Source organism: Alligator mississippiensis, chromosome 8 (assembly GCF_030867095.1).
Source record: "Alligator mississippiensis isolate rAllMis1 chromosome 8, rAllMis1, whole genome shotgun sequence".
Taxonomy (NCBI): domain Eukaryota; kingdom Metazoa; phylum Chordata; order Crocodylia; family Alligatoridae; genus Alligator; species Alligator mississippiensis.
This window is the reverse complement of record NC_081831.1, coordinates 7,350,011-7,373,973: the sequence shown is the minus strand read 5'-3', so window position 1 is coordinate 7,373,973 and position 23,963 is coordinate 7,350,011. Positions and strand designations below refer to the sequence as shown.

At 50.5% G+C, this 23,963-nt stretch overlaps 1 long non-coding RNA gene across 8 annotated transcripts in view; it reads left to right on the top strand.

Annotated features, from left to right (window-relative positions):
- LOC109284820 (uncharacterized) overlaps window positions 1-23,963 on the top strand; it is a 39,715-nt gene that overhangs the window by 6,853 nt on the left and 8,899 nt on the right. For 3 of the 8 annotated variants that reach the window (XR_002092400.2, XR_009463796.1, XR_009463800.1), the window contains exon 1: window positions 1-23,963. This exon is cut by the window's left edge. This is a non-coding gene — a long non-coding RNA (uncharacterized LOC109284820). The other 5 variants (XR_009463798.1, XR_009463797.1, XR_009463801.1 and 2 more) reach the window with 5 other exon arrangements.

Genomic DNA, 23,963 nt, shown 5'->3' with positions numbered 1-23,963 from the left:
GGAGGAGAAAGGACCACGGGCTCTGGCCTCTGGATCGGGTTTTTGGTCCCAACAAAGGGTATCATTGACTTCAGCAACAGCTGCAGGAGGACCAGAGTAGATCTGCTGGTTCTGCTGTGCCTTTACTGAACTCAAAACTCCTCTCAAGCCTAGAGGGAGCTGGATCAGGCCCTGGTTTGCTAACTAACACTCGTTGAAAGGTATCAAAGGCTTTTATTTTTATTTTTTTCAGGCCTGATAAGTTCCTGGAGAAAAGTAAATGCACACACTGACACCAGAAAAAATGAAGAATTTCATAGGTGCCATAGAAAGCGCTCTTTTGCTGTCTGAGGCTTTTGACTTGGGTTTCGAAGCCACCTAGGTACCTGGACATGCTGCCTTGCAGTTGCACACACACCCTGGAGGAACTTTATGTACCTTTTGCTTAACTCTTACGTAAAACTGGACTCCCTTTTGCATACCGCTTTTTCATATTTTTAAAGTTACGTATGTAGGAAACAGCTTGTCACCGATTGTCTCGCTGTCTGATCGCTGAATGGAGATCGCAGGCAACATGGCATATATGTTACTCGCGCGTTGGCTTTACAAAATGTTTCCATGATTCTTCTGCCATCTGTCGAAAAGGAAGAGTTCATAAAGTCCCTATTGCCTTTACTTTAAGGATCGAAGGTCCCTGGTAGTAGTAAAGCCAAATGTTCAACGATAAATTTTACGGTGTCTGCATCAGTCTGGTTTTATTTAATGGCATTTAACAACGAGGGTTGAGACGGGCCGTTTCTGTAACTTTTAGAGGTCTGTTTCTGGATCCTGAATTGGACCCCAAAATACAGCATTGAGAATAGGGCTAGAAATCCAGTACCTGTCCAAGGGGCTGACAAAGTCAGCAGGGTGAGACCGAAAGGAAGAAAAGATCCACATCCCCCCAAATGTCCAAGCTGTGTAATGCCATTCAAGCAGCAGTCGAGCCAAGCAGATATATGGTCTAATCATGCACATTTTAACAAAATTGTCTTTAGTTAGAGAATCAATAAAAACTTGTAACAGGGCAACGAGGTCTTAACTAGAAGTTGGCCCAATTAAAAAAAAAATAAGAAGTTCATCAGATTAGTAGTATGACAGGAGAAAGAATATCGTTGTTCTGTGACTCCTCTCCAGATATGCAGCATTTCTTTCTTGCTTTCCCTGGTGAATAAATCTGCTCTTTCATGAATCTGACAATACATAACGTGATTGGATCAGTTAAAAAAGTCATAGCCACAATTTATCAATTATTGTATCTCTTCTCTTTCCTTAGAGTGACTTCTGTTGGGAGGACGCTTCCTGCAGAACGGACACAATCCTCTTCTCTAATCCCGCTAATCAGATTCCTTGCCCTCCGGGTTGTCCATTGAAAATTGATTTGCGCACGCTGTGCACTAATTGAAATCGCCTGGGCCGCCAGTGTTCAGGGGGGTTGATTGGAGGCAGGAGAAGCGTTTTCCTTCCCCGCTTCTGGCTCGGTCCAGCCGGCACTCTGGAGGGGTCGTGAGGCTTTCTTATTGAGCCGGCACTTTGTTGTTTCGTCCCACTCCTCTGTTTTAAGAAGCAGAGCTTTTTGTGGACTCCCTTAGTTGAATTTCCTCCCCCTCCGGTCCCCCCGCACCCCCGGCCCTGGGAAGTGGATAAGATTTGCTGCTTTTTTCCCTCTCTCTCTCTCTCCTGCACTTTATTTTAAGCTGGGAATAACTATGTGCTGGGGAGGCGGACGTGTACAGCCAGAAAAAATACTCGCTACATCCTGTAATATTTTGAGTAATGAAATGTGAATTCACACGAACGCGAGATGGATGTGGGATTTATTGACTGCAGAGTCTCCACTTCTAATATTTACGATGCGTTTATTCTGTTCGATTGATAACGTTTCCTGGCTTCTTCTGAGGCTCTCGACTAGCTACCCAACCACAAGCAAACCGATCCCCATAAGCCCCTACGAAAGAAGTAGGTGTTATTATCATCTCCTCCGTGGCGGAGGTATGCTTTGTACAGCGTACAGAGCCCATCGGCAGCAGAGGTGGAAGTCCTGAATCCTGGTCTTCTGCTGTCTTCGGCACTCGGCCCCTTCCTATCATGCATCGGTCTTTTGAGGGGCTTGCATGATGATTTATTTTTACATGACGTGGGAATAGAATCACCTTCTTTTTCTCCGTGCAAGGGGTATGCAAGGCAGACTGTCCTGGCCAAGAAGGAGCACCAGAGGCTGGTGCTCGGTACAGAGCCTGGAGCCAGAGGTGCTGAGCAAGAGGTGCCAGGTGTGTTTGCTTTGGCTCGTTGCAGAGAGGAGGATGTGGGAATGCTGCGTTTTCACACGCGGCTGAAGGATTTAGGAACCCAAGTCGACTTCACGTTAGAAGGGCCTTTTCCCTTGTGCATTGCCAAAATGGAGTCTCTGCGGTAGGAAAGGCTTGTTTGAAGCGTGACATCTCGCCTTTCAAGTAACTGAGACCCCACAGGTGTAGAGCAGCGTTGCTTCCTCGGACATGTTTTTCAACCTTTTATTTGCAGTTCCTCGCCGCAGCCCCACGAAGACTTGAGGGCATGCTTAACCTTTTATGCATAGTCTTGCTCTCCTCGCCCTGCCTGTTGTCTTGAAAAAAATGTGTGCACGGTGGGGCGGGTGCTGGACTTGGCAAAAGTCCCGAGCTGATTTCCAAACTCCAAATGCCTTTGTGTGACTTAGTTTTTGCAGGGATGGGCAAAATACAGCCCACAGGCCAGATCCGGTCTGCTAGGTGGCTGTATCTAGCCTACAGCTGCTCCTGCGGCGCTCCGCATGGGGCCAAACCCCCCCGCTCGCCCCGGGCCAGCCCTGGCCAATGCACCCAGGGCCTGGTGGGGCTGTTCCTGGCCCACGACAGCTTAGCAGAGCTCCCCACGTGGCCCTCAGGCCCAAATAATTGCCCACTCCTGATCTAGGCCCACTACTTTTATTGCTGGATGATGTTAATAAATAAACTAACATGACTCGCGGTTAGTACGTTTTGGCACCGTGCCATCCAGATAACCTATGTTGGGAAAAAAAACATTGCAAGAAAAGGGTCTACTTCAAATGAGAATTCAGGTTCCTGCCGAATCTTTTGGGGATGGTTTGGGGTGGCGGTTGTTGTTTTTTAAATCGGGCTGCAGCAATGGAAGGAGGTTGAATAAACTGCTTCCACTTATTGGGCCTCCAAAAATTAGGGAAACGGGGAGCCTGACGGTTCTTGTTGGATCCAATTAGTTAGGTGCTCTGATCTGGCAAAGCCGTATGAGTACACTTAGCTTTTGCGCATAAGACTCGTTGCATCCTGATTTGATGAATGAATGCAGCGGGCGTTCAACTCGAAACACACGAGAACCGCCCTGCGTGCGTGCGGCAGCATCTGGGACTTCTGAAAATATTGGTGTGCGGTAAACCGGTGAATCAGTCGGTGATTTTTCCTTGGGGTTCACAAAGGAACCTAAGGAAGGTCGTTTTTGTACGGTTGGTGCTAGTGGTGAGCCAACCTTGTACTGCCTGGGCTGCCAGTGCAGGGCCGTGCTCATTTACACTCTTCAGACGTTCTTAGTTTAATTAACTGTGGACTTGCAATTAATTTGCCGGACACTTTCTCTCTACTCATTGCTTACCATTTTTGCCCTCCTCAGCACTTCTGGCTGATGGAAACCAATGAAGTCAAACTGCTTCTTCAGGCAGAGGTTAAGCCCACATTTAGATGAAGCGAGTGCCCGCGCTTCGTGGTGAATGGTGACTCGAATGCTGCAAGTGGCAGACCGATTTAAGAGCAGCCGTGTTAATAGAGGATTGTAAAGCAGACACTGGTGATGGGATCGCAGCCTGGCGAGCACAAGACGGCTGATAAATTCCCAGGCTGGTATTTATGAGATTTTATCGGGTATCTTGAAATCTAAATTAATTAAATGAAGTACACAGCAAGGGAGCCTGTGTGCCAGGCTCTCTCTAGCTCTGTGCCAGCCTATGCTAAATTCACTTATTTAGGGTGGACTCGCTTTGGCGGCTTCTGGGGTATTTGGTTGCCCTCCCCCCAGAGTTTTCACCTGATTTGCTGGCCAGGGAGCAACGCTGGCGCGGGCCTGAGGCTCTATTTTCTAACCCATGGCAAAGCCAGCGTCCCAACTGTGCAAACACTTCGTTGCAGTCCTGCACTACCCGTGTCCTGCCATCCATGGAGGGTGTAATACAGCTGCCTCTGGAGGGGCTGCTCTAGGTTTGCTGCCATGACTACTTGTTTTATTTAATATAATTCATCTCATTTTGGGACTGTAGCCTCCTTGCTCGGTCCTATTGGCAGGTGAATCCCCTGCGCATACATCCCAGTGAGGAGAGTTAGCTGAGCATTCAAAGTTGCTATTTAAATTGCCGGCTTTTGCGTGGTTGGGTAGTGCGTGTGTGTCTTGTGTTTTTTTTCCTCGGCGGGCACAACGGAAAATCGGTGTAGTCTGCTTGATTATCTAAACCTTATAGGTTTCAGAGACACACTGTCAAGGTTAACTGGGCCCAGATGTACCTCCCTTAAAAATCACTTGGGCTCTCCACCTCTTTTGATGAGGCTGGGGTGGTGGGGAGGTTTCCAAATAGGATGGCAGAGTCAGTTCAAAGCAGATGGCTCTGCATGCCCCGTAAGCACCATGGGGATCCCGGTTGTAATCCAGTGGCACGTTAGCTGTGCCCGTCCTTCCCTTCTGCAGGCAGTCTCTGCTCCTGGCCACGTGCACGCTTTCAGGAGTTGTCTGAAGGGGAACCCAAGCGTCCGCTTGCACAAGAAACTCGGCCCCGTGCAGCCGAGTAGGAGGGCGCAGCTGGAGCGTCACAAAGCCCAGAGCAGGAGCGGCCTGTGGGCTGCGTGAGGAAATATGCAGTTTCCTGCATCGCTCAGTAATGTGCGTGTGGCTCTCCCTTTTGGGGGCGTCTTCAGACCGTGACCACGCTAAGTGGGTGGGTGTCTTTGGGCCCGGCCCCGTTTCCCTCTGCTCTCGGAAACGAGGGTTGCAGAATCGGGTCCTGAGCTTCCTCCACGAGAGCAGAGGAGAGGTTTGCCGTGGTATTTCGGTGCCCTGCTTGGAGGATCGTTGCTCCAAGCAGTGAAAGGGTGGAGCACAACCAGCTTGTTCCTCCCAATGGCTTTGCTCCTGGGGACGGCTGAGCAGAGAGGCACGGCAAGCTGCACGAGTTGTGTGCATGCTGCCCCACCAACCAAACCACAATGGAGAGGTCTAATTTTAGTTCTCTCCTCATCCCTGCCTGTCCGTCCCTTGAAGCAGTCGCTTTTCTGGAGTGGGGAGAAACTGCCAGAGCTTTAAGCTCAAATCCTCTGTCCGCATGCTGTCTTGCAGATCTGGTGCCACGGCCCTTTGCTGTAGCAACGGCCTGAGGCACGGCCGGCATGGAGCGGGTCACGGAGCCGTCTCCGTTTGCGAACGCACCAGGGCTACTTGCATATTCCTTTGGAGAGCTGTAAGAGGAAGATTGGCCCAATCTGAATTTCAAGAACAAATTGGAGACAAGGCTCTATTCATAAAGGAGAGCATGTCCTTGCAGGGCCTAAATGCCGTAGATAACTGATTTCTGGATGCGTGCATTGCCAGCATCTCCAAAGATGTTCCTACAGGCTGCGGCTGAGCATCGGCTGTTTTCTTGCCGTTGTGTCCATTGGCTCATTCAAATACTGCCGTGGTCAGCCTGAAGAAATGGGATGCATTTGTAGAGTTGCTCAGAGCATCCGCATATTATCAATGCCTCTAAAGCCAGCTCTCGCTCCAGTTTTATCTCAGTCGAGTTCTTCCACACATTATCAGGAGTGGGAGTAAAGCTCTTTGGTGGGAGCGGGTTGGGGCCTACAGAAAGGGCCGTATCTTAGGCTGGTGAAGCGGTGTTGGTCCACTGGCAATGCCGCCTTACCCCGGTGGAGCGCCTGGCCCTTTGGTGGCTCACACGCTCCGTTCTCACTCACCGCCGTCAAAGGGAGTCAGACAAAAGTGCTACTTTAAAAAGGACGTGGCCTTGTATCTGGGACTAAAATCTCATTTGGTTAAGGCCGGAATAGTTGTCAACAAGGGGAGTCAGTGGTCACCCTGTGCCGTGTGCTGGGGGGTCTCTCCCCTCTGCCCCCTGTTTTGCATGGTTCTGGGCTGAGGTCTGCCCCATGCGGGATCCCAGCCCGTGCCTCCGTGCCATGCTGAATGCAGGTGCCAGCGTTCGGGTGTTTAAAGCTCGGCGCGTGCTGGGATCAGTCTTGCTCTCTGTCTTGTGGGCTCAGCACAGCGCTGCTGCCTGGGGTTGGCGGTGCTGGAGAGGGATGCTTAATCCTCAGCCTCCCACGCTGGACGTTCCCAGGGGCAGGGACCATCCCTCATCACTCCCTGGAAAGGGCTGAACACCGCAGAAGTAAACGTTAAACCGTGCCGGCCCCGCTCAAGTTGGGGACAGGTCCCCCTTCGACTCAAGTGGCTGCAGGAGTTTGCCAGCGAGGTCCCTGTGTCTTTTCCGTCCGTCTGTGCCTCGCGTGCGACACGTAGACTGCAGGCCTTCAGGGCAGAGACCTGCCTGCGTTCCTCACCACTGGGACCTTACCTTTGCCTGGGGTCCTAAGAGCGTCCTGGATGATGCTGGTTAACAAGGGCTTGCCCATGTGAGTGCAGAGGAAAGGGCCCACAGGCACTTATGGAAATCACAGCTGTGACCTCCTCCTCTTTTAATTTTGGTCCCAACACTTAGGTGACGCTTGTCCTCCCGGCCGGCTTGCTCCCGTTCCTCGCAAAACAAGGCTTCTGCTCCACGAGTCACGCTTCGCCTCTCACTGTGCCACGGGTTTATTCTTCGTTTAGGGCCCCGGTGTTGTTAACCCGGAGACGCCTTTCTTTTTTTAAGCCGCTGCCATCGTTTTCAAACGATGCAAAAGACGTTTTGCTCGCAATCCCGACATGTTGCTATTGCTAGGGCAGGGCATGGGGCTTTGCTGGCATTGGGCTTTCAGGCTCTGATAGACGATCTAAATAAAAGAAGTTGTGTGTCTGTTAACGGTGAGGGCCCCGCGGACCTTTCTGTCCTCTCATTGCCTGCTAATGCAGGGTGCCATCACTCGCTAGGGACTGTGGGAGATATTAGTTTAATATTATACTTGACTGGGGTCTCTGTGTGCATGCAACAGCCAGTCATTTATTTACCTGGCATGCAAAGCAAGCACCCTGCTCTGCCAGCTGTATCCCTGGGGACGGTGTTTGACCTGTAGCAGCCCAGCACTACATGCTGTCCTGTACGGAGAAGGGCGCTGAGCGTGCCGTGCCAGCTGAGCCTGCTGCGTTTTGGAGACGACCGTTAACGCACCTGTTTGAAGCGGGCTCCAGTGCCGTGCCTCGAAACGGAGGAGAAGCGAAAAGCTGGTCTGCGTGAGGTCGGAGCGCTGCGGCTGTCACTCCTCCGGGACACCCTCACCCAGCTCCGTTTTTACGGATCGTTTGAGCCGGCGATTATTCTTCCAACCTGTCACCAAAGTACGAACGGGGAAGGGTTTGCGTGGCAGGAAGCATACACGCATGTCGGGGGGGGCATGTTTAATTCGGCAGGAAGGATGGTCTGACACGAGCTCAGAATTTGGGAGGTGGGAGTTGGAGGCCTCTACTCTGCCACTGACTCCCTGTGCAACCCTAGGCAACTCCCTCAGCCCCTATTTCCCATGTGAAAAAGTGGGCTATTGGGGCCTGCCTTCTGTGCAGGGAGGATTGGAGGGGGATATGCGTGTGGGCGGGGGTGCTGGAGGACAGATTTAATGCAGAGGAGCAAGAAGAGGCATTTGGGGGGTTAGAAATCAGCTCAGGACTCCTGCCAAGTCCACCCCGTCTCCCCCCTCACGCGCACATTTTTTTCAAGACAACGGGCATGGGGAGAAGAGCAAGGTGTCCGTCTCACACATGGGTCTAGGCTGGGATTTTTAGGCCTTTGGGACCCCTCCCGCTCGGCTCAGGTGAAAATCATTTTGCCTGAAAGCTCTTTGGGGAAACAATCTGCTGTTTTCGTTGTATTTTGTGCAGCGCCCGGCATGTGCCAGGAGCTCCTGCAAAGCTCAGTAACCAGCTTACGATAAAACATCTCAACCCAGTTGTTTCTGCCACTAAATCAAAAGGTAACAGGGTGTAGGGAAGCCCTGTGCGACTCCCCACTGCTGACCCCGAGCGTTAGGACCATCTGTTAGCGGACGGCAGTTTATCTTCCAGTCGTAGCACAAATGCTGCGGTAATGTGTGCGGCACCGGCCTGCAGCCTAAGCCCTTCCTTCCAACCAGTACGGCGGTCCCTGTTTGTCCGACCCTTGGGATCCTGCATTCATGCACACTTGTTTGATTTTTTTTGCACCTCGTCGGGTAACTGATGGTTGTCTAGGAGCTGCAAGGAAGGCTGGGTGGCGTTTCTGCCTAGTGATGAATGCCTGCGAGTTATTGCACCATAATCCACAACCACGTCGTTGCAGCATTTGGCTTGAGAGGAAAAGCCGAGGATGACAAAGCACCTCTGGCTGGGCTGCGTCTGGGGCTGGTGGCGGGAAGCCTGCAGAAGCTTTCCCGTGTCAGTGTGACGCGCCGTGACATGGCAAAGCACGGTACGGCTCTCAACTCTTTTCTTTGCAGGGGACTGAGTGGCAGCAAGAAAAATGAGGGACTTTCAGGGGCAGCTGTGTTTTACTAACCCAGTCATAATGCCCCTAAAAATCCTTATTGTTCTTGCAATGTTCAACTGTAACCTGCAGTGCCAGGAAGCCGGGGGGGTAAGTACCAGCTCTGTGCAACCGGAGGGCTTGTCGTTTTGGAGGGATGTTTGCAAACCGGTAACTTGTTTGTAAAGGGCCGGGGCCGGGGCTTCTTTTTTTTTCTTTCTCCTGCAAAAGCAAATCTGGAAAGGAGCAGCTGTCATGAGGTGTCTGATGGACAGTGTCTCCTTTATGCTCCGATCCCAAGCAACGCTAATAGTGTACGGAGGAAACAAAACTGAAACTGAGCTATTTTATCCTCTCGGCTGATTCACTGGAGTGAAATGCCAAAAGCAAACAGACGGTGTAAAGGAGTAAGAATGTATTCACACCTACCCCCACGTACTCACACCCCCATGCACACCCACGTACCCCCCCCCCCACCCCCACACACGCATCCCCACACAAGCTTTTTTTTTATAACTACCAGCGATCTTGTTTGCAGGACATACGGCAAAGCATGTGTGCAGGTACCAGAGGGCCCGGCCCCTCAGGTGGTGCAAATCTGTGTTTCTGTGCTGCCGGCAGCAGAGGCGCAGTGGTTAATACCTGCTGAGATCCTGGCTTGTAAATGTTTACAGCTTTTCTTAATTAAAATATTCCTGTACACCCAGTTTGCTGGCAGATTTCAAAGCCCAGCCCTGCAGACACTCATGCTTAGACGACTTTATGGGATTTCAAGCGACTATGCCACAGTGTAGCTTTAGATCATTAGCATTAAGCAAAAACTATTTGTAGCACATAATATTGCTGGTATCTTATACAAGTGAGTGTTCGCACACGTGCAGCTCTCCTTCCATTGCTTTCTTCTCAGGGGCTTCATCTCTAAAACCGTCACTTAACTCTTTAGCCGGGAGGACTCAGCAATCAACACCTTTGTGAAGGTGTCGCGGTCCCCTGCCTTTTCTCCCAAGCAAAGGGCCCGAGGAGCAGCAGCTGCAAACAAAGCTGAAAGGAAAGGGCTGAAGGTGCAACCTGTATAGGAAAAGTGGAGGAAGAGGATGACTGTTATTTGGAAATTAGCTCTAGATGCAGATTTGCAAGGCAATCCAGATTCAAGTCCCGATTCACCAGGATCTTCAGCAGGGCGTTTTAGGACTCGCCCTGAACCACTCAAGTCCCTGGGAGTTTTGGTCGAAGCATAAAGGGGCCGGGATTGGAGGAGAGGAGGTGACAGTGAAGTCCCGGCCCCGTGCAGATGGGGTTCCCTGAATCGTTTGCATTGCTAACCTGAGCCCCTCCCGTGATCCAACCCTAAGGAGAGATTGTGTCATCTGCTACCTTGCTTTGGTCCTTGAACTCTAACCTCTTTTATCCCCTCTAATGACCTGCAGGGCCCTGCTGCTACGAACCTCTTGACTGTCCGGCCTGGAGACTGCACGGACAGTCAGTAGTCACCTGAGATGAAGATAGCAGCAGCAGAGGAGGGCACTTCTGATGGGAGTGTGCACCGGTCACAGGTGTGAAGGTAGCCGGTTTGAGAATAAAGGCTACGATGTCCGAGTGAGCGATACGTGTAGTAACCTTACCCAGGGCTTTCCCGTTCAGAAGCCAGCCACGCTGACTGTGGTGTTGTGATGCTTCTCTGTAGTCGGGAGAGCTCAAGTGAATACTTAATTTTGTTCCCAGGAGAAGGATTTAAAAATATATTGGTAGTCCTACCAGGCTTGCAGATCAGGGGGCCCGCCGTATCCAGAATCCTGTCTCTGTTGTCAGCCAGTGCCAAAGGCTCGGGAGGAAGGGGCATAAAACCTCCTCGCAGGCAATTCTGGAATGACAACGGGTTCGTTTCCACCTCCAGCTAGTTAGGAGCGAGTTTGCCTCGAGCCCAGGGTGCTTTACATCCCGTTGTATGTCTTGCCTTAAGTTGACTCTGGTCACTCTTATTTCCCATATAACTACCTGCTGCTTCTCTGAGTCCTGCTAAACTCTTGGCCGTGGTGACATCCTGCAGCCAGGAGTTCCACGAGTTCATTACGTATAAGGTATTTAAAAAAAAACAAAAAGCCCCTCTCCATTTTGAACCATGTTGCCCTTCAGTGTCATTCACTACACCTTTGTTCTTGCATTGTCAATGGTTACCTTTTCTGTACCGTTCGTTATTTTTTATGCCCACCGTGTCCCCTTTTAGACAGTCCCAGGTGTCTCTCCCCATGTTTAAAACCCATGCAGGGCTCAACTCATTTCCATCGACCTTCTCACAACCTCTCGATGTACCCTCTCCTTTTTTGAGATCAGGAACTGCACGGAGTGTGTTGCACGGGTTCATAAGATGATCTCTGGTTTTCCTTTCCATACACCTCCTCGTGCTTTTCTAGCCCGTCATAGTAGCAGCGCTTCTCCCTCTGACTATTTAGTTTCTTTAAAAGCCTGTTGTGAAGGATTTGGCAAGAGCTTGAATCACTTGTCAACTCACTTTCCTAGGATTTTTCTAATAGACTACAGGTGCCCGATTTTCCTCTGCATCCACCCTGTTGGCTTGTCTCTACCGTACGTCCAACGAGGAGTTTTTCTATTTACTTTGATCAGTTGACCTGGTTCTGAAGCAAGATTTATTGGTCCAGAATTGCCCCTCACACGTTTCTTCAGGACAAACACACCGGTAATCCTAAGTGTCAATATAGGAGCTCATTTTAGCATGAGCTTTTCTTACTAACTCAGCTTAGACCTTTCCTTCTGTCTGAATTATTCGTGCTACAGCAGTGCCTTGAACCACTCAAGCAAGCTGGAGTCCCTGAAAGGCGCTTCACCTCCGCGCAGCAAGGGTTTGTCTGCACGGCAAAAGTTGTTCTGCGGTAAGGTGGACGGAAAGCATAGCACGGTGACTTCCAGGACCGATGCGTCCACAAGGAGAATTATTTCAGGAGAGCCCCAGCAGCACAGTTCTTCTAGGCTGGCCGGACCAGGCAGTTGCATGTGTAGCTAAGTCTTAAAAAAAGGCAATCTGTGCTCCAAAAGGTTTGCCATGTAAAAAGAGAAGGTAGAGAAAAGGTAGGAGAAAGGAAGCACGGCTATTCCCATTTCACAGACTGGTAGCTGAGGCACGAGACTTTGCTCCCCCCCATACAGGAAACCAGAGCTAAGACTTGAACCCAGAGTTTGAGACCTAGCTGAGCATCTTTGCTACAAGATGGGTCTTCCTCTGGCTGACCTCGGGGGCTGTTGCTCTCGAGCTGATGGTTTCAGTGCTTCCTGTTTTGACACCTCCGATTTCTTGCAGACACTGAATCGGAGGAATCCCGGGCTCTGCCGAGTCTTTTGTAATGAACAAAGACAAAAACCCAAGTGCTTCGTTTAACAGCCCGACCTGGCTTGTAATGCTGAAGCAAGGAGGAAGGGGCTCTGTTTTCCTTGGCTACACCTGTGGATGTTATTACTCAGTGTGAGAGATACTGGGGTCAAAACAAAGATAAAGCCAGAGAGCATTACCTCACCGAGAACTGAGCTACTAGAGTAGAGTATTTTTAGTGCTGAAAACAGGAAAGGCTTGTGGTGGTCAGAAACGCTTTTTTTTTTTTTTTTTTTTTTTTTGTTCAAGTTGCCATTTTTATCGCTTGCTTTTTGAATCCCAAAGTACACATTTGTACTTCTTTCTCTCTCTGTTACTTTTCCTAGTCAGATCAGAATGAGGGTCTCCAGCCTGACCTGCACAAAAGCATCCCGCTCCTGGATCTGAACCTGAAAGAGACCCCTCGGATCACGTAATCCAAGAGTCTTCCTAAGAAAAGCCACCGAGCGCACCAGTGATTCTTGCATCAACCCCTGCAGTTGGTGCCGGGACCAGATTGTGTCTTTTAGAAAGATGCCAGCATAAAGACCGCTGCAGTCTGTTGCAATGCCTAATTACCCTCGCTTTGGGCTGGCTTTCAGGGTTGAAAAAGTGGACTGCTGCCTACCCCAGAGAGATGCGAGAGGCCACAAAAGATGGGGTGTGGGAGAGTAACTTGACAAATATGAAACCCTTTGGATGTCAGCAATAGCCGTTTTCTGTTCAAATTGGCAAAACGGGACTTGCTGTCAGAAGAGAGCAGATGACAGGCAGCCCTTTGTGTTTTGGAGGAGTCGGTTTGTACTCGGTTGTGCAGAAGTGCCTGCAATTGCTTGTGTGCGTGTGTGTATGTACGTGTGTGTATGTGTAACTGGACAGTAGCGGTCTCCAGCAAGCCAGTGAATCAGCCGTCCGGATTGAACGTGAAAGCCACAGCGACGGGCTTTGCCGCGAACAAAATCATCTCTCCCAGAGCTGAGTATCACTAAGGAGAAGCTCAAAGAGACGAAATAGTCTAAAGATGATGAGATTTCGGAAATCAGCCGTTTTACTTCTAACGGATGGATCAGACTCTTCTAGTCATGAACCTCCTTCCACCCAAAATGTTAGTACGGGTACTCTTCGCTTAACGTCGTCCCGGTTAACGTTGTTTCGTTATGACGTCGCTGATCTGTTGGAGAACGTACTCGTTTCAGGTTGCTCAATGCTCGGTTATACTGCTGTTTGGCCACCGCCTGCTAGTAGGTAACTACTGTGACGGAATTGGATTTGCTTAGCGTCGTTTCGCTTGAAGTCGCATTTTTCAAGGACGTAACTACGACGTTAAGCGAGGAGTAGCTGTAATCCTGCTTCTGCAGACAGACTTCTTCGCAAGGAGGGTTTTCTTCAGCTAGAAAGGGAGCGACATGAAGAAAATAGCACCAGTGGGACCGCTTCGTTGGTGGAGACGTCCAAGTCTACGCAACAAAAACTGGATGCCGTCATGCAGTTATTCCGGGAATACGGAGAACCTACAGAAGGACTGATGCCCTGCAAGCTTGTCGCACGTCTCATGATCAGTGACAGGTTTGCTGACTGCTTGTGAATGCCGGGCCAGCCCGTTGTAAGGATTTGCTCTTAAATAAGAATAAAAGAAAATTTCAGCTTTCAGTCTTTGTGACAGATTTCAAGTAGAGACTGTGAAGTGAAGTGAGACGGGTTTTTCTGTGCCACTTCCACTGATTGTGTTTGCTTCTGTTGCAAGTTAACAACTCCAGAGATTTTGCTTTATCCCAGAATGGTGTTTGGGACTGGAAAAGTGTATCGAGTATCCCAGCAAAACATGGAACTGGCAGATCATGTGGACAGCAATGAAATGTGAAACGACTTAGAAATTAGACTGAAACACGATTGCTTAATTGATTTAAAAAAAAAAAAAAAAAAGCTAGTACCAAATGAAGTCTATGCTACAGCACTGGCGTGCTGCTTTGGAAAGGCTTTTTCATTTGACCAGGTTACACAGCATGGAAAAAAAGGCTTTTTCTCTGCACAGTTCAACACACAAACGCCATTGTTGCCACAGTGGGAAATGTTTAGAGTCCGCGGAGATGCAGCCCGGTGATGGAAGGACCGCTGAGATAAATTCTCTCTAGGAAAATTCATGGTTGGGCAAAAATGTTCAAAAATGAAGTTATCTTAGTTCTTGGGAACATGATCCAGAAGTAAATCGCTCCCTTGAAATCCACGGGGTGTTATATGTGACTGTGGCTAGACACCGGCAAACCACAAACCGGTGACAAAAGTCTGATACCGGTTGTAGAGAAGCAGCGAGCGATGCTTGAGAAGGCAGCAGTCAAGGGACATGTTGCTGGATTTGGGAATACAATATCCAACTGGTGCTAGAAAGATGGGACCTGCCCTACAACAGGTAAAATGGCATTTCGTTGATGTGAGAGGCCAAGCCGAGGACAGTGGGACACGTGTGAAGGTAAGTACGGAGCAGTTGAGAAGAGACTCGAGGACCTTAACAAGCAGTGTGATTTGCCCAAGGCAGGGCACGTCATTTGAAGCTCAGACTCAGTCATGCCATGATTCGTGTTGCCGAACCACACTGAGAAATACCACGGGTTTCAAGTGTTTCCTCATCACAGCGCTGGGACATAATGCATCAGCACATGAGCTCCCAAAAGTCTGAAAGGAAATGAGACGGGAAAGCCAAATTGTTCCAGCCTGCCTATTTCAGTACCGCATTTCCAAAATTGGCTGTGCTTTTTGTTTCAATTGTCAAGGATTCATGTATATAAAGGGGAGCAAACTGCAAGTAATACAAAGTGCTGGGTCTGAACATTTGCAGCTCTCAGTTCCCGGGAGCATGGTACTTTGGCATGAGATATATTTTAATTGAAGTCACCGGGGCAAGTAAAATGCTTCAAAAAGTTGAAATGGCCGTTGGACAGCAACACATCCAGTAAGAGCCTTGGAGAATTGCTTTGCAAACTTCTTCCAGTAAGGGATTCACATGATTCCTGCTGGAAGCTAAGGAACTGGCTGAGGAGCTGGAAATCGAAGCTCGCAAGAAAAGCGCCACAGAGCGCGAACCAAAAAAAGGAATATTTGATTCCAAAGTCAAAGTAAAATTTAACTAATCCAGAAAATCATTTTTTCTATTACAGTTTGAAACCTGCCATGCAGCCACTTGACAAAAGACTTTCAAAAGCAAAACCTGAGTTTGTTGGAAGGGCGGGAGGTTGTACCGTTGTATCCGAAACATCAAAGATGTCCTGCACAGCAGTGCCTTATTCTGGGGAAAGCATCAGGAGATGGACAGCCTAGCGAAGAGACATCCTTGGACATAAATGCCCTGGATCTTTTGTAGGGAACGTCAAGCTCCTTGCCAAGCAGCCGAAACCTGGAGCATACCCAAAAAACACAGTTGGAGATTTCTGTGTGAGAAAATAAGCTTTTGTCCTTGTTTCTAAATGTATCTATCCTACTCTGGAGTCTATTAACCTTGCCTGTATCTGCTGCAAGCGGAGAATGCAGTCTTTCAAAATTTGTCCAGCATGGCTCTGTCTTAGCTGTTGTTTCTTGCTTGACTTTTAATTGGAAAGCCAAATTGCAGAGAGTATTGATCCGAATGGTGCGATCCATTAGTTGGTATATTAAAGCAGGAAAGGCAGATGCCAGCTACTAGCGTGTAGGAAAGAGGTTGGTTGGGGATGTTTGATTTTTAAAATTTATTTTATTTTATTTTTTTTACATTCACTTCATTTTATACTTGCATCATCGAGCACGATTCTCTGAGTCACAAGAGTAATGGGACAGCAGGAAAGAAGTACCCCTGCCTGGCTTAAAACACCCCCACCCAAAGGGCTGCATGCCCTTCCCTCGGTCTCGGGTACCTGACGCTGAGTGAGGAGCTTACTGCTAAAGAGGAGTCCTAGCCCTGTACTCTCCCCTGCATTTAAGGACCTACATCAGCCCATTCCCATGGGCTCCGGCCCCTTTGGGCTCACAAGGGCTAGTGGTCAAAGCACTCGCTCAGCCTGCATACCCTCCTCTGTCCCAGGGAGCACCCTAACCAACCCCTGGGTCAAAGGAGCAGGCATGGGAGCAGTTTGACCTCCAGACTGGGGTCAGGGGCAGGGGTCAGGGTAGGGACTGAGATGCAGAAAAACCACCTCCGTGATGGCCGTAGGGAAAGGATGGATTAGGGAAGACTGGACTGCAGTGGGATGCTCTGGCCCTGTGGGGTAGGACTGAGGGCTACGTGGGCAGAAGGCCGGGAACAGAAGGTGCACAAGCAAGTGAGAGTGAGTTAGGAGGGTGTCAGACCTGGGGGCTGAAGCTGTGACATGTAATGGAAACTTGCACATCCACTGGATAAAAACCACGCTGTAACCCTGAGCAGAGGGCCTAGCACGGGTGGCCACCCCATCCCGCAGCAGGGCCACGGCAGTAGGGTCCTGTGCTGTCTGCTCCCCTCTGGCCCTGGCATTCCTGGCTGCAGCAGCCCAGCTCCACGAGTCCTGGGGCCAAAGAAAGTGTGGCCAAGTGGGAGCGAGCTCTGGAGCCAGGACAGCCTGCTAGGGAGAAGGGACAGAGCTGGGGGCTCCAGGGGCTTTCCTGCCATGTGCATTTTACACGAGATAATCCTTGGATGACAGATGAGCTGGAGGAGGGAGCCGGCTCATGGATGGTCTCCCCAGCCTGGGACGGGCCTATTTCAAACCACTTTGGTGTCCTGAGACTCGTGAACAGGAGGAGACAAACCCCTGGGCACAGAAAGTATCAGCGAACAGCCGGCCTCCGTCTTGGTACAGGGATCCCAGGTTCAAGACCTTGCTTGAGCTCACAGCCCAGCTTCACTTCTGTCTCGGCATAAAGGTATGGGGCTTGCTTTAATATTCCCAGGGCACATGTTAGCGTGCACCGATGTCACAGCATGCCAGCCTTGTACGCCCTTGTGAGGGTGCATGAGATCTGTGATCCCCCACCGCAGCCTCTGCTGTGTCTGTTGAGAAGCCCTGACCTCCACAAATGAGTAGACAGCCCTGGCAGAAGTCTGCTGCAGAGCACCCTTCCTTGCGCTGCTTCTCATGGACGCATCTGCTCCTGGCTGCGGAGGGGTGGGAATGGACTGGAGAGCAGAGCAGGGTGTGTGCCGCACATCCCTCCAGGGCTGCAAAACCCTGCTGGATCAGGACGCTCTGCGCGCTCGGGCAGGTGTGTCGGGAACACGCAGCACTCAATGATGCAACCTGCTGGGATGTCAGACCCCCCCCGCCCCCCATAGAAATACACCTGGAACAACAAGGTGTCTCATCAGTAGAAGAAACCCTTCCCCCACCCCAAAAAAGTGCTGTGTAGCAACCCGCGATCCGCAACGCGCAGCTGGAAGCAGCTACAAGGCTACCCCGTCCCCAAAGTGTTGGAAGCCGTCTGAGTGTGAATAAGACTCAGGCTCCAGCTCTCATGCAACTGAGGTTGTTGAGGATCTGCTCCCTCCCCGCTGTAAGCAACACGCATCAGTATTTCTCACACTTCTCCATCCTAATACAAGCAAGTGCTCCACCAGTGTAGCACTGAGCTTGCACAGATGTCCTCCCTTCTGGTGGCGATGATGGAGCCCACCTGTTCTCAGTAACAGCCTGTAGCAATCGCAGTGCTGCGGGAGTTTGCTCACAGTTAAATATTTGCATCTTAGGCCTTTTATCTTCCGGCCGACTTCAACATTGCAGCCCCTGGCTCTTGTCACGCCGGTGTCTGCTGTAGGAAAGGGCACCTAGTCAGGTGTCTGCGCCCTGTGCAAGCAATTACAGACCGAGCGAGTCACTTGGCATAGGCGGGGAACGCAGCCAGGGCAGACTAAAGACTACCCTGGCCCTCCTCACTCAGACAGTCGTGCCAGCAGCATAAGTCACGTGGCTCCCCTGCCTGTCTCTGCAAGCCCTTGCTCTGTGGCAAGGAAAGGCAATCTGGATTCATGGCAAACCTGCCTGAGTGATGAGCTGGCAGCACTTAGCAGGGCTGGGCTCCCTGCTTGGCCATCTTGTGTGGAAAGGACTCTGGAGCCCTTTTCAAGGATCCTGGCCTAAGTAATTAAGTAATCTGCACTCTGGGAAAGCTCCATTGTTCAGTGCCCTACTTAAAGCACCTCATGTCCTGAGGCATGCTGGCCCTTCCTGAAAAAAAATCAAGCCTTTTTAGAAGGTTTCATGCCAAATCCAGTGGCTGCTCCCATTTGAAAATGTTGGCAAGTGGAGCTGGGCTGGACGTGGCGTGCTCTCGGGGTGAGTCTGACTACAGGGCTTCACCCCCACCTCACCTGCTCCAAGCAGCAGGGCAAAAGATGGCATCTTGTTTCTCCATTATAAACAGAGCAGCTTTCACGTAGAACAAAACCCCCAAACACTCTTCTCCCCTTAGGAACCGCATGAGAGCAAACAAGCCCGGGGTAGTACTCATGTGTCTTTGAGCACACCTGGAAAGCACTCAGCTAGTGCCAATCATTGCATAAGCCAGGAGCAAACAGGCCACAACTAGACTAGCCTGCCCACGGGAACAAAGCTTGCATGGGGAGATGCCTACTGAAAGAGCAGCAAGAACGCACTTCCAGCCTAAGCCCCCCTCAGCATGCGCTTCGAGTGCGCTGGTGCCATCTCCGTGCTGGCGGGGCACTTTCCAGCCTGCTCTGTGATGGTCCCAGCTGCTGTCAGTACCCCAATTCCTCTCCTGGTATTTGAATGTGCATCCAGCATGCATGGGAATGCCTGGGTGCGTCCAAGCAAAGGGGCCTTGTACACGAGCCACGTGATCTGAATGAAGCCGGGGGCAGGAAATGCCCACATTTTGCAGCCAGAGCTTCAGGTCCTTTCAATGGCAGTCTTTGGCTGGCTGCAGGACCTCTTGGTAAACTGTTGCTTGATGGAGGAAATATGGCTATTAAGGAGAACTTAACTTTATTAACAGTTTAGACACGTCTTCAGTTTGCCCCCAGAAAGAAGTCCCAGGCATGCAAGTAACCGTCTAGCCCACTGGAGCAGAGCAGACAGCATTCAAATACAGAGTGGCAAGGTTTGGGTTCTCACAAGAGTTTGCCACCAATGGTTGGGGGAAAAAAAGCAGCCATTTTTTAACAGACAGACGTTTAGGCCTGGAGCTTCGAGCACAATGAGTGACTCTGGGGGTGCTTCTATTCTGGGATGCCCTATTCGACCTGGTTTTCAAATGGCTCAGCCTCAGCACTTTCTCAAAAACGAGGTCCTGCTTCTCTAAGTTGGCAACCGCAAGTCCCTGTTGAAAAAACTGTGGTTAATGTTGCTTTCCTCAAAGAAATCCCATGCTGCTTCCATTGCTGCTGCCCACGTTTTCCCCGTCTGAAGAGTAGACCGAAATAAATTCCAGGTGAGGTCGCTGTCACGGAGGCTGATAGCTGCTTTTACCAAAAGCAAACTATGCCATGTGTCCTGAATATTCAAAATAAAAGACAGGAGATGGCATTGCAGGGTATGCAGTGCAACCCATGGCAGTGAATCACAGCCAAGATTGTGGCCATAAATTGGCCTCTGAATGTTTGTCATTGTGTCCCTCGGCATGTGAGCTATGGAGGCTGCAGACGGCCCTCGCAATGAGACTGCCCGTTTTTCAAACCTGCCCAACCCCTCCTCCTTGCCCGGACTCCCCTGCGCACGCAAGGACGGTCCCTCTGACGGCAGGACATCGCCATACGAAGACTGCATGGAGCGGGATGCAGGTCTCCAGCATTGCTGGTTGCAGAGGCAGGTGCTGATGCTGTTATTGGCCTGCAGTGGAGAGGAGATCAGTGGATTGCACCTGCTTGTGCCACCTCCATGACTATCTCTTCTGTGCTGCAGTAGCAAGGGAATCCAAGCAAGCTGAGGCGTTCAGCAGCGCAGGGATCAACAGCCAACTCGCATCTCTGGAAAAAAAAAAAAAAAAGAAATGTTATTTCTCTTAATCTGTTCCTTGAGCTCAGCTTTGTGGTTTTTTAAAGTGAAAATTAAGGGGATTTCTCCATTGTGTTGTCTACAAAACAAGTCCAATGCACTCAGTTAAATTTTTGCCTGCAGCATTACATGCTTCAAGCAAGGATTCTGCCTGCCTGCCGGGATCCCAAGGAGCTGTGCAAACATTAAAGGGTTAATCCTTGTAATTAGGCAAGAATTATTTGTGCTCCCTTTCCTCCAGGAAAGGGAACACTGAACCACAGCGCTGAGCAGCCAAAGGACCTGCACTAAGGTTTGGGCCACACGTAACAACGCTGCGTATCAGTTTTGCCCCTGCATACAGCAGTTTCCCCCATCTGTAAAATGAAGATAATGTTGTTGAGGTCCTTTCTGAAAGGATAAAAGATGCCACTTAAGAGGTAGGCATTATTAGGAGGAGTTTCAGAAGCCCCAAGAGCACTTAACTCCTGTCAAGGAGCATTAGTTGCCTGAGTGCTTTTGGAAATGCCCCAGCTGCCCACCCGCATCACTGGGCATGAACAGGACTGGGACTATCTGACCACAGCAGCCTTCTGCTCCAGAAGACCCTCCCTGGGCAATGGGGCACATGATGCTTGGCAGGATCAAGCCTTTAGCATACTGACCCTGAGTCTCCTCCCTAGTACAGCTTCCTTGCGGCCCATGATGCTGTCCTATGGCCGCAGGCTGCCAAGGCAGGGGGTATGAACAAAGAGTGGAAGCAGGTATTCACCATGTCCCCGTGCCTTGCTCTGCCCAGTGAAACAGGGCAATGTAAATCCAGCAACTCTGACCCAGGGGCTGCCAGCCATACACTTCCCCAGCAGCACGTCCCCAGTCTTCCTACCTGGGCACCCCCAGCCACAAACACTTTGTGTAGCTTCCTCCCTGCTCTGTCCCAACAAGCAGACGGTGCTCACCAGGCAATTAGCCCCTTTCCTGCTGGCTCTGACCACGCTGGATGAAGCCCAAACAGCCTTTCTTAGAACGGGGCTGCCTGGCCCTTGCCGCCTTGGCCATGAAAGGGCAGAAACTCTCTGAAATAATGGTGATACCGGATTGAGTTACCCAGCCAAGCTTTTAATTCAGATCTGCTATGGATGCATTGAGTCCTGTGGGCCTTGACTGTTGCAGTGCCTCAGTTACCCTGGGTTAAGAGCTACATTGGTTTTGCTGGGCCGGGGAACGCAGTCCACGCTACTTATAGTTTCCATGCATCACTGGACTAACAGCAAGCAATTCGAGCAGCATGAGGGCTCGTGATATGTTTGCCCTTCAACAAAAAAACCAACCCACCACATCTCCCAGCTCTGGCAAATGTAATTTCTTTGGCAAACATCTTGGATGAACCAAAATCTATCTGACCACTTCTTCAGGGAGGACCAGCGCTCACGAGGCACTGAGCATGTCATGAACTGCTCCTGGTCCTTGGTGCCCTTCTCTGTTAATCACTGCCGAAAGACACACGCAGCTCTTTTTACGGTACGGGGCACGCGACTCCCACCCCCATGGTTTCCCTTGGACGCAACTGAAACAATTGAAAGTTCCCATTTCTCAATAACAACCCGTAAGTACTTGCAAGTGCACAAACTGGATTCCAGGTTTGCTTCCCGTTTGTCACGGAGCAGCAGCTTTGTGTTGCAAGCATGACACCATCTTTGCTGCCAAGATAAATAGCGGTACATATTGTAACTGGCTATGGTGACACGAATACTGAAATGCACTCATGCCTACAGGCTGAGGGCCAAAAAGCATCCAGCACGTTGGCGTGCGGGGAGCCTGTCAGCATGCGCCGAGGTACTGGTATCCCATTTTGCTTTCCGTTTTATTGTGCAGTTATCAGAACATTTCCCATGCATGCTGGGATTAATGAAGAGAGCGCGGTCCGGCAGCGCGGCAAATGCAAGGCAAAGGCCGCTGTTGCTGCACACTGTACACTAGCGTCCTTTGACGTCGTGGGGCAGGACACCAGCAGCAGAGGATGAGGATGGTGCTCTGAATCCTGAACTGGAATGGCTCCATGTAAACGCATCCTTCCCCATGTCTCTGCTATTCTGCATTTGCTCCTCTCCAGTTTGTCTATGCAGCTTCCTAAACCCTACCCCCGCCCCCCCAATTATGTATAAGCGGATCCTGGTGTGTGGGTGTGCTTAGGAGGAACATTTGGCCTGCCCATGGCTAACATCACAGATGAAGACAAGTGGGTCGGACATAGAGGCCTGGACCTTGGCTCTGCTTGGTCCCTTCCCAGCGGCCGGTATAATATAAAAGTACCTCGGAGGTGGTTTAACCAGACAGGGGGAACTAACCCGGGGGTTTGGGCACCTTTGGGCTGGCAGAGTGGTCCCATGGCCCTCGCCATCCCCAGCACTAGGAGGTATATCAGGGAGAGGTACAGCAGGGTGTTGCACCCTGCAGCTCTGATGAACTAGTCAAGTGGCCCCTCTAATTACTCCAGGGGCTGCACTCGGACTCGGAGGGGGGGCTCAGAGGCCGTCTTGCTTCTCCCACATGCTTAGGGAGCAGCATCTGAACTGGAGGGAGGGTCTCAGCCAGGACGCAGCCTTGTGTTCCTGGGGGGACTCAGCGCTACACCAAGGATAATACTTGAGAGGCTGCAACAGGAGCCTAAGCCTCAGGAGATCCAGGTCCTAGTCTAAGCTCTGCCCCCGAGTCACTGGGGGACAGCTGGTAAATCACTTCACCCCTCCTAACTTTGGCTTCCCAGCTATATAAAATCTGAAGACGGAGACGAAATGGAGATGGCAAGGCTTGCCTAACACATGGGAGCTCTCCCGTGCACGTGATCTGGGTTTCTACAGAGCCTAGTAAGAAATGGCTGCAGGGTGCTGCAGGAGTGCCAGCAATCGAGCTCGGCAGGGAAGTTTGGCCAAAAACAAAACTTACAGAGGGAGGAAAGGGGGGGGCTGCAAACCCGCTTGTGAAAACGCTCCCCGCTACCCTCCCGGCTCTACCAAGCCGAAGGTTTCAGAGTCATCAATTTGCTGTCAAGCCACTACTGTGTTCCTGCAAGTTTTTGCTGCCTGACCAAATGTCTTTCTCTGCTGCAGGAAGGGAAGCTGCCCGAGAAGCAGAGTAGCACAAATTAACGAGGAGAGCCTGTTCCTGGCACTCTGCTGACACCACTGATGTGACCATTAAAGATGTCCATGACAGGCGCTGAGCAAACCGTAAAAAACACTTTGTTTTGTGTTTCGTCGGTAATGAGAAAATCAAAAAAGACAAGGGCACAACCGGGAAGGGGGTTTGGAGGTTTCTTAGGGGGCGACATGCTGCAGAAGTAGGGCAGAAGCTTTCTACTATGAAATAGAGGCTGCCATTAAAAAAAAGTAAGAAGTGCACATTTGTCATCAGGTACCAGAGTTACGTCCTATTCTAATTACAGTGCAAAAGCTGTGGCTGTGCATATGCCATTGTGCTGTTACAATGGTGTTGGCAAACAGAAGCAATTAAGCTGATAAACTAGCTGACGTGTTTCATCTCAGACGGGGCCATATTTTGTTCAAGAATTTGTTACCACCGTAAACCGATACTGCTCAGGCTTTAGGCTCAGCTGGTATGAGAAGCATTAGAGAAATACCGTTTTAAGGGAAGAGGAAAATGTATTTCAAATGGCTCCGCAGCGGAGCACATTTCAGTGTCGGGAATGCTAAGCCCACAACAAGAAAACAGCAAAACTTAGCAGTTTGAGCTCACTGCAATTGCAGATCTGGTAATAATGAGGGAAATGTCCTAAATCATTACAATCCAGGGTACCGCAAGCCAGAAAACCGACGGAGAAATGTTTTTATTTGTTTCACAGCTCCCAAATTCTGCTGGAGAATTTTCCATTCTTCCAGATGTTTTCTGGCAGACAGAAGGACTTTTGATTTCAAACGCTGAGCTGTCTGTGGACCCATCGGACCGTGCTCTGACATTCGGGAGAAGTGAG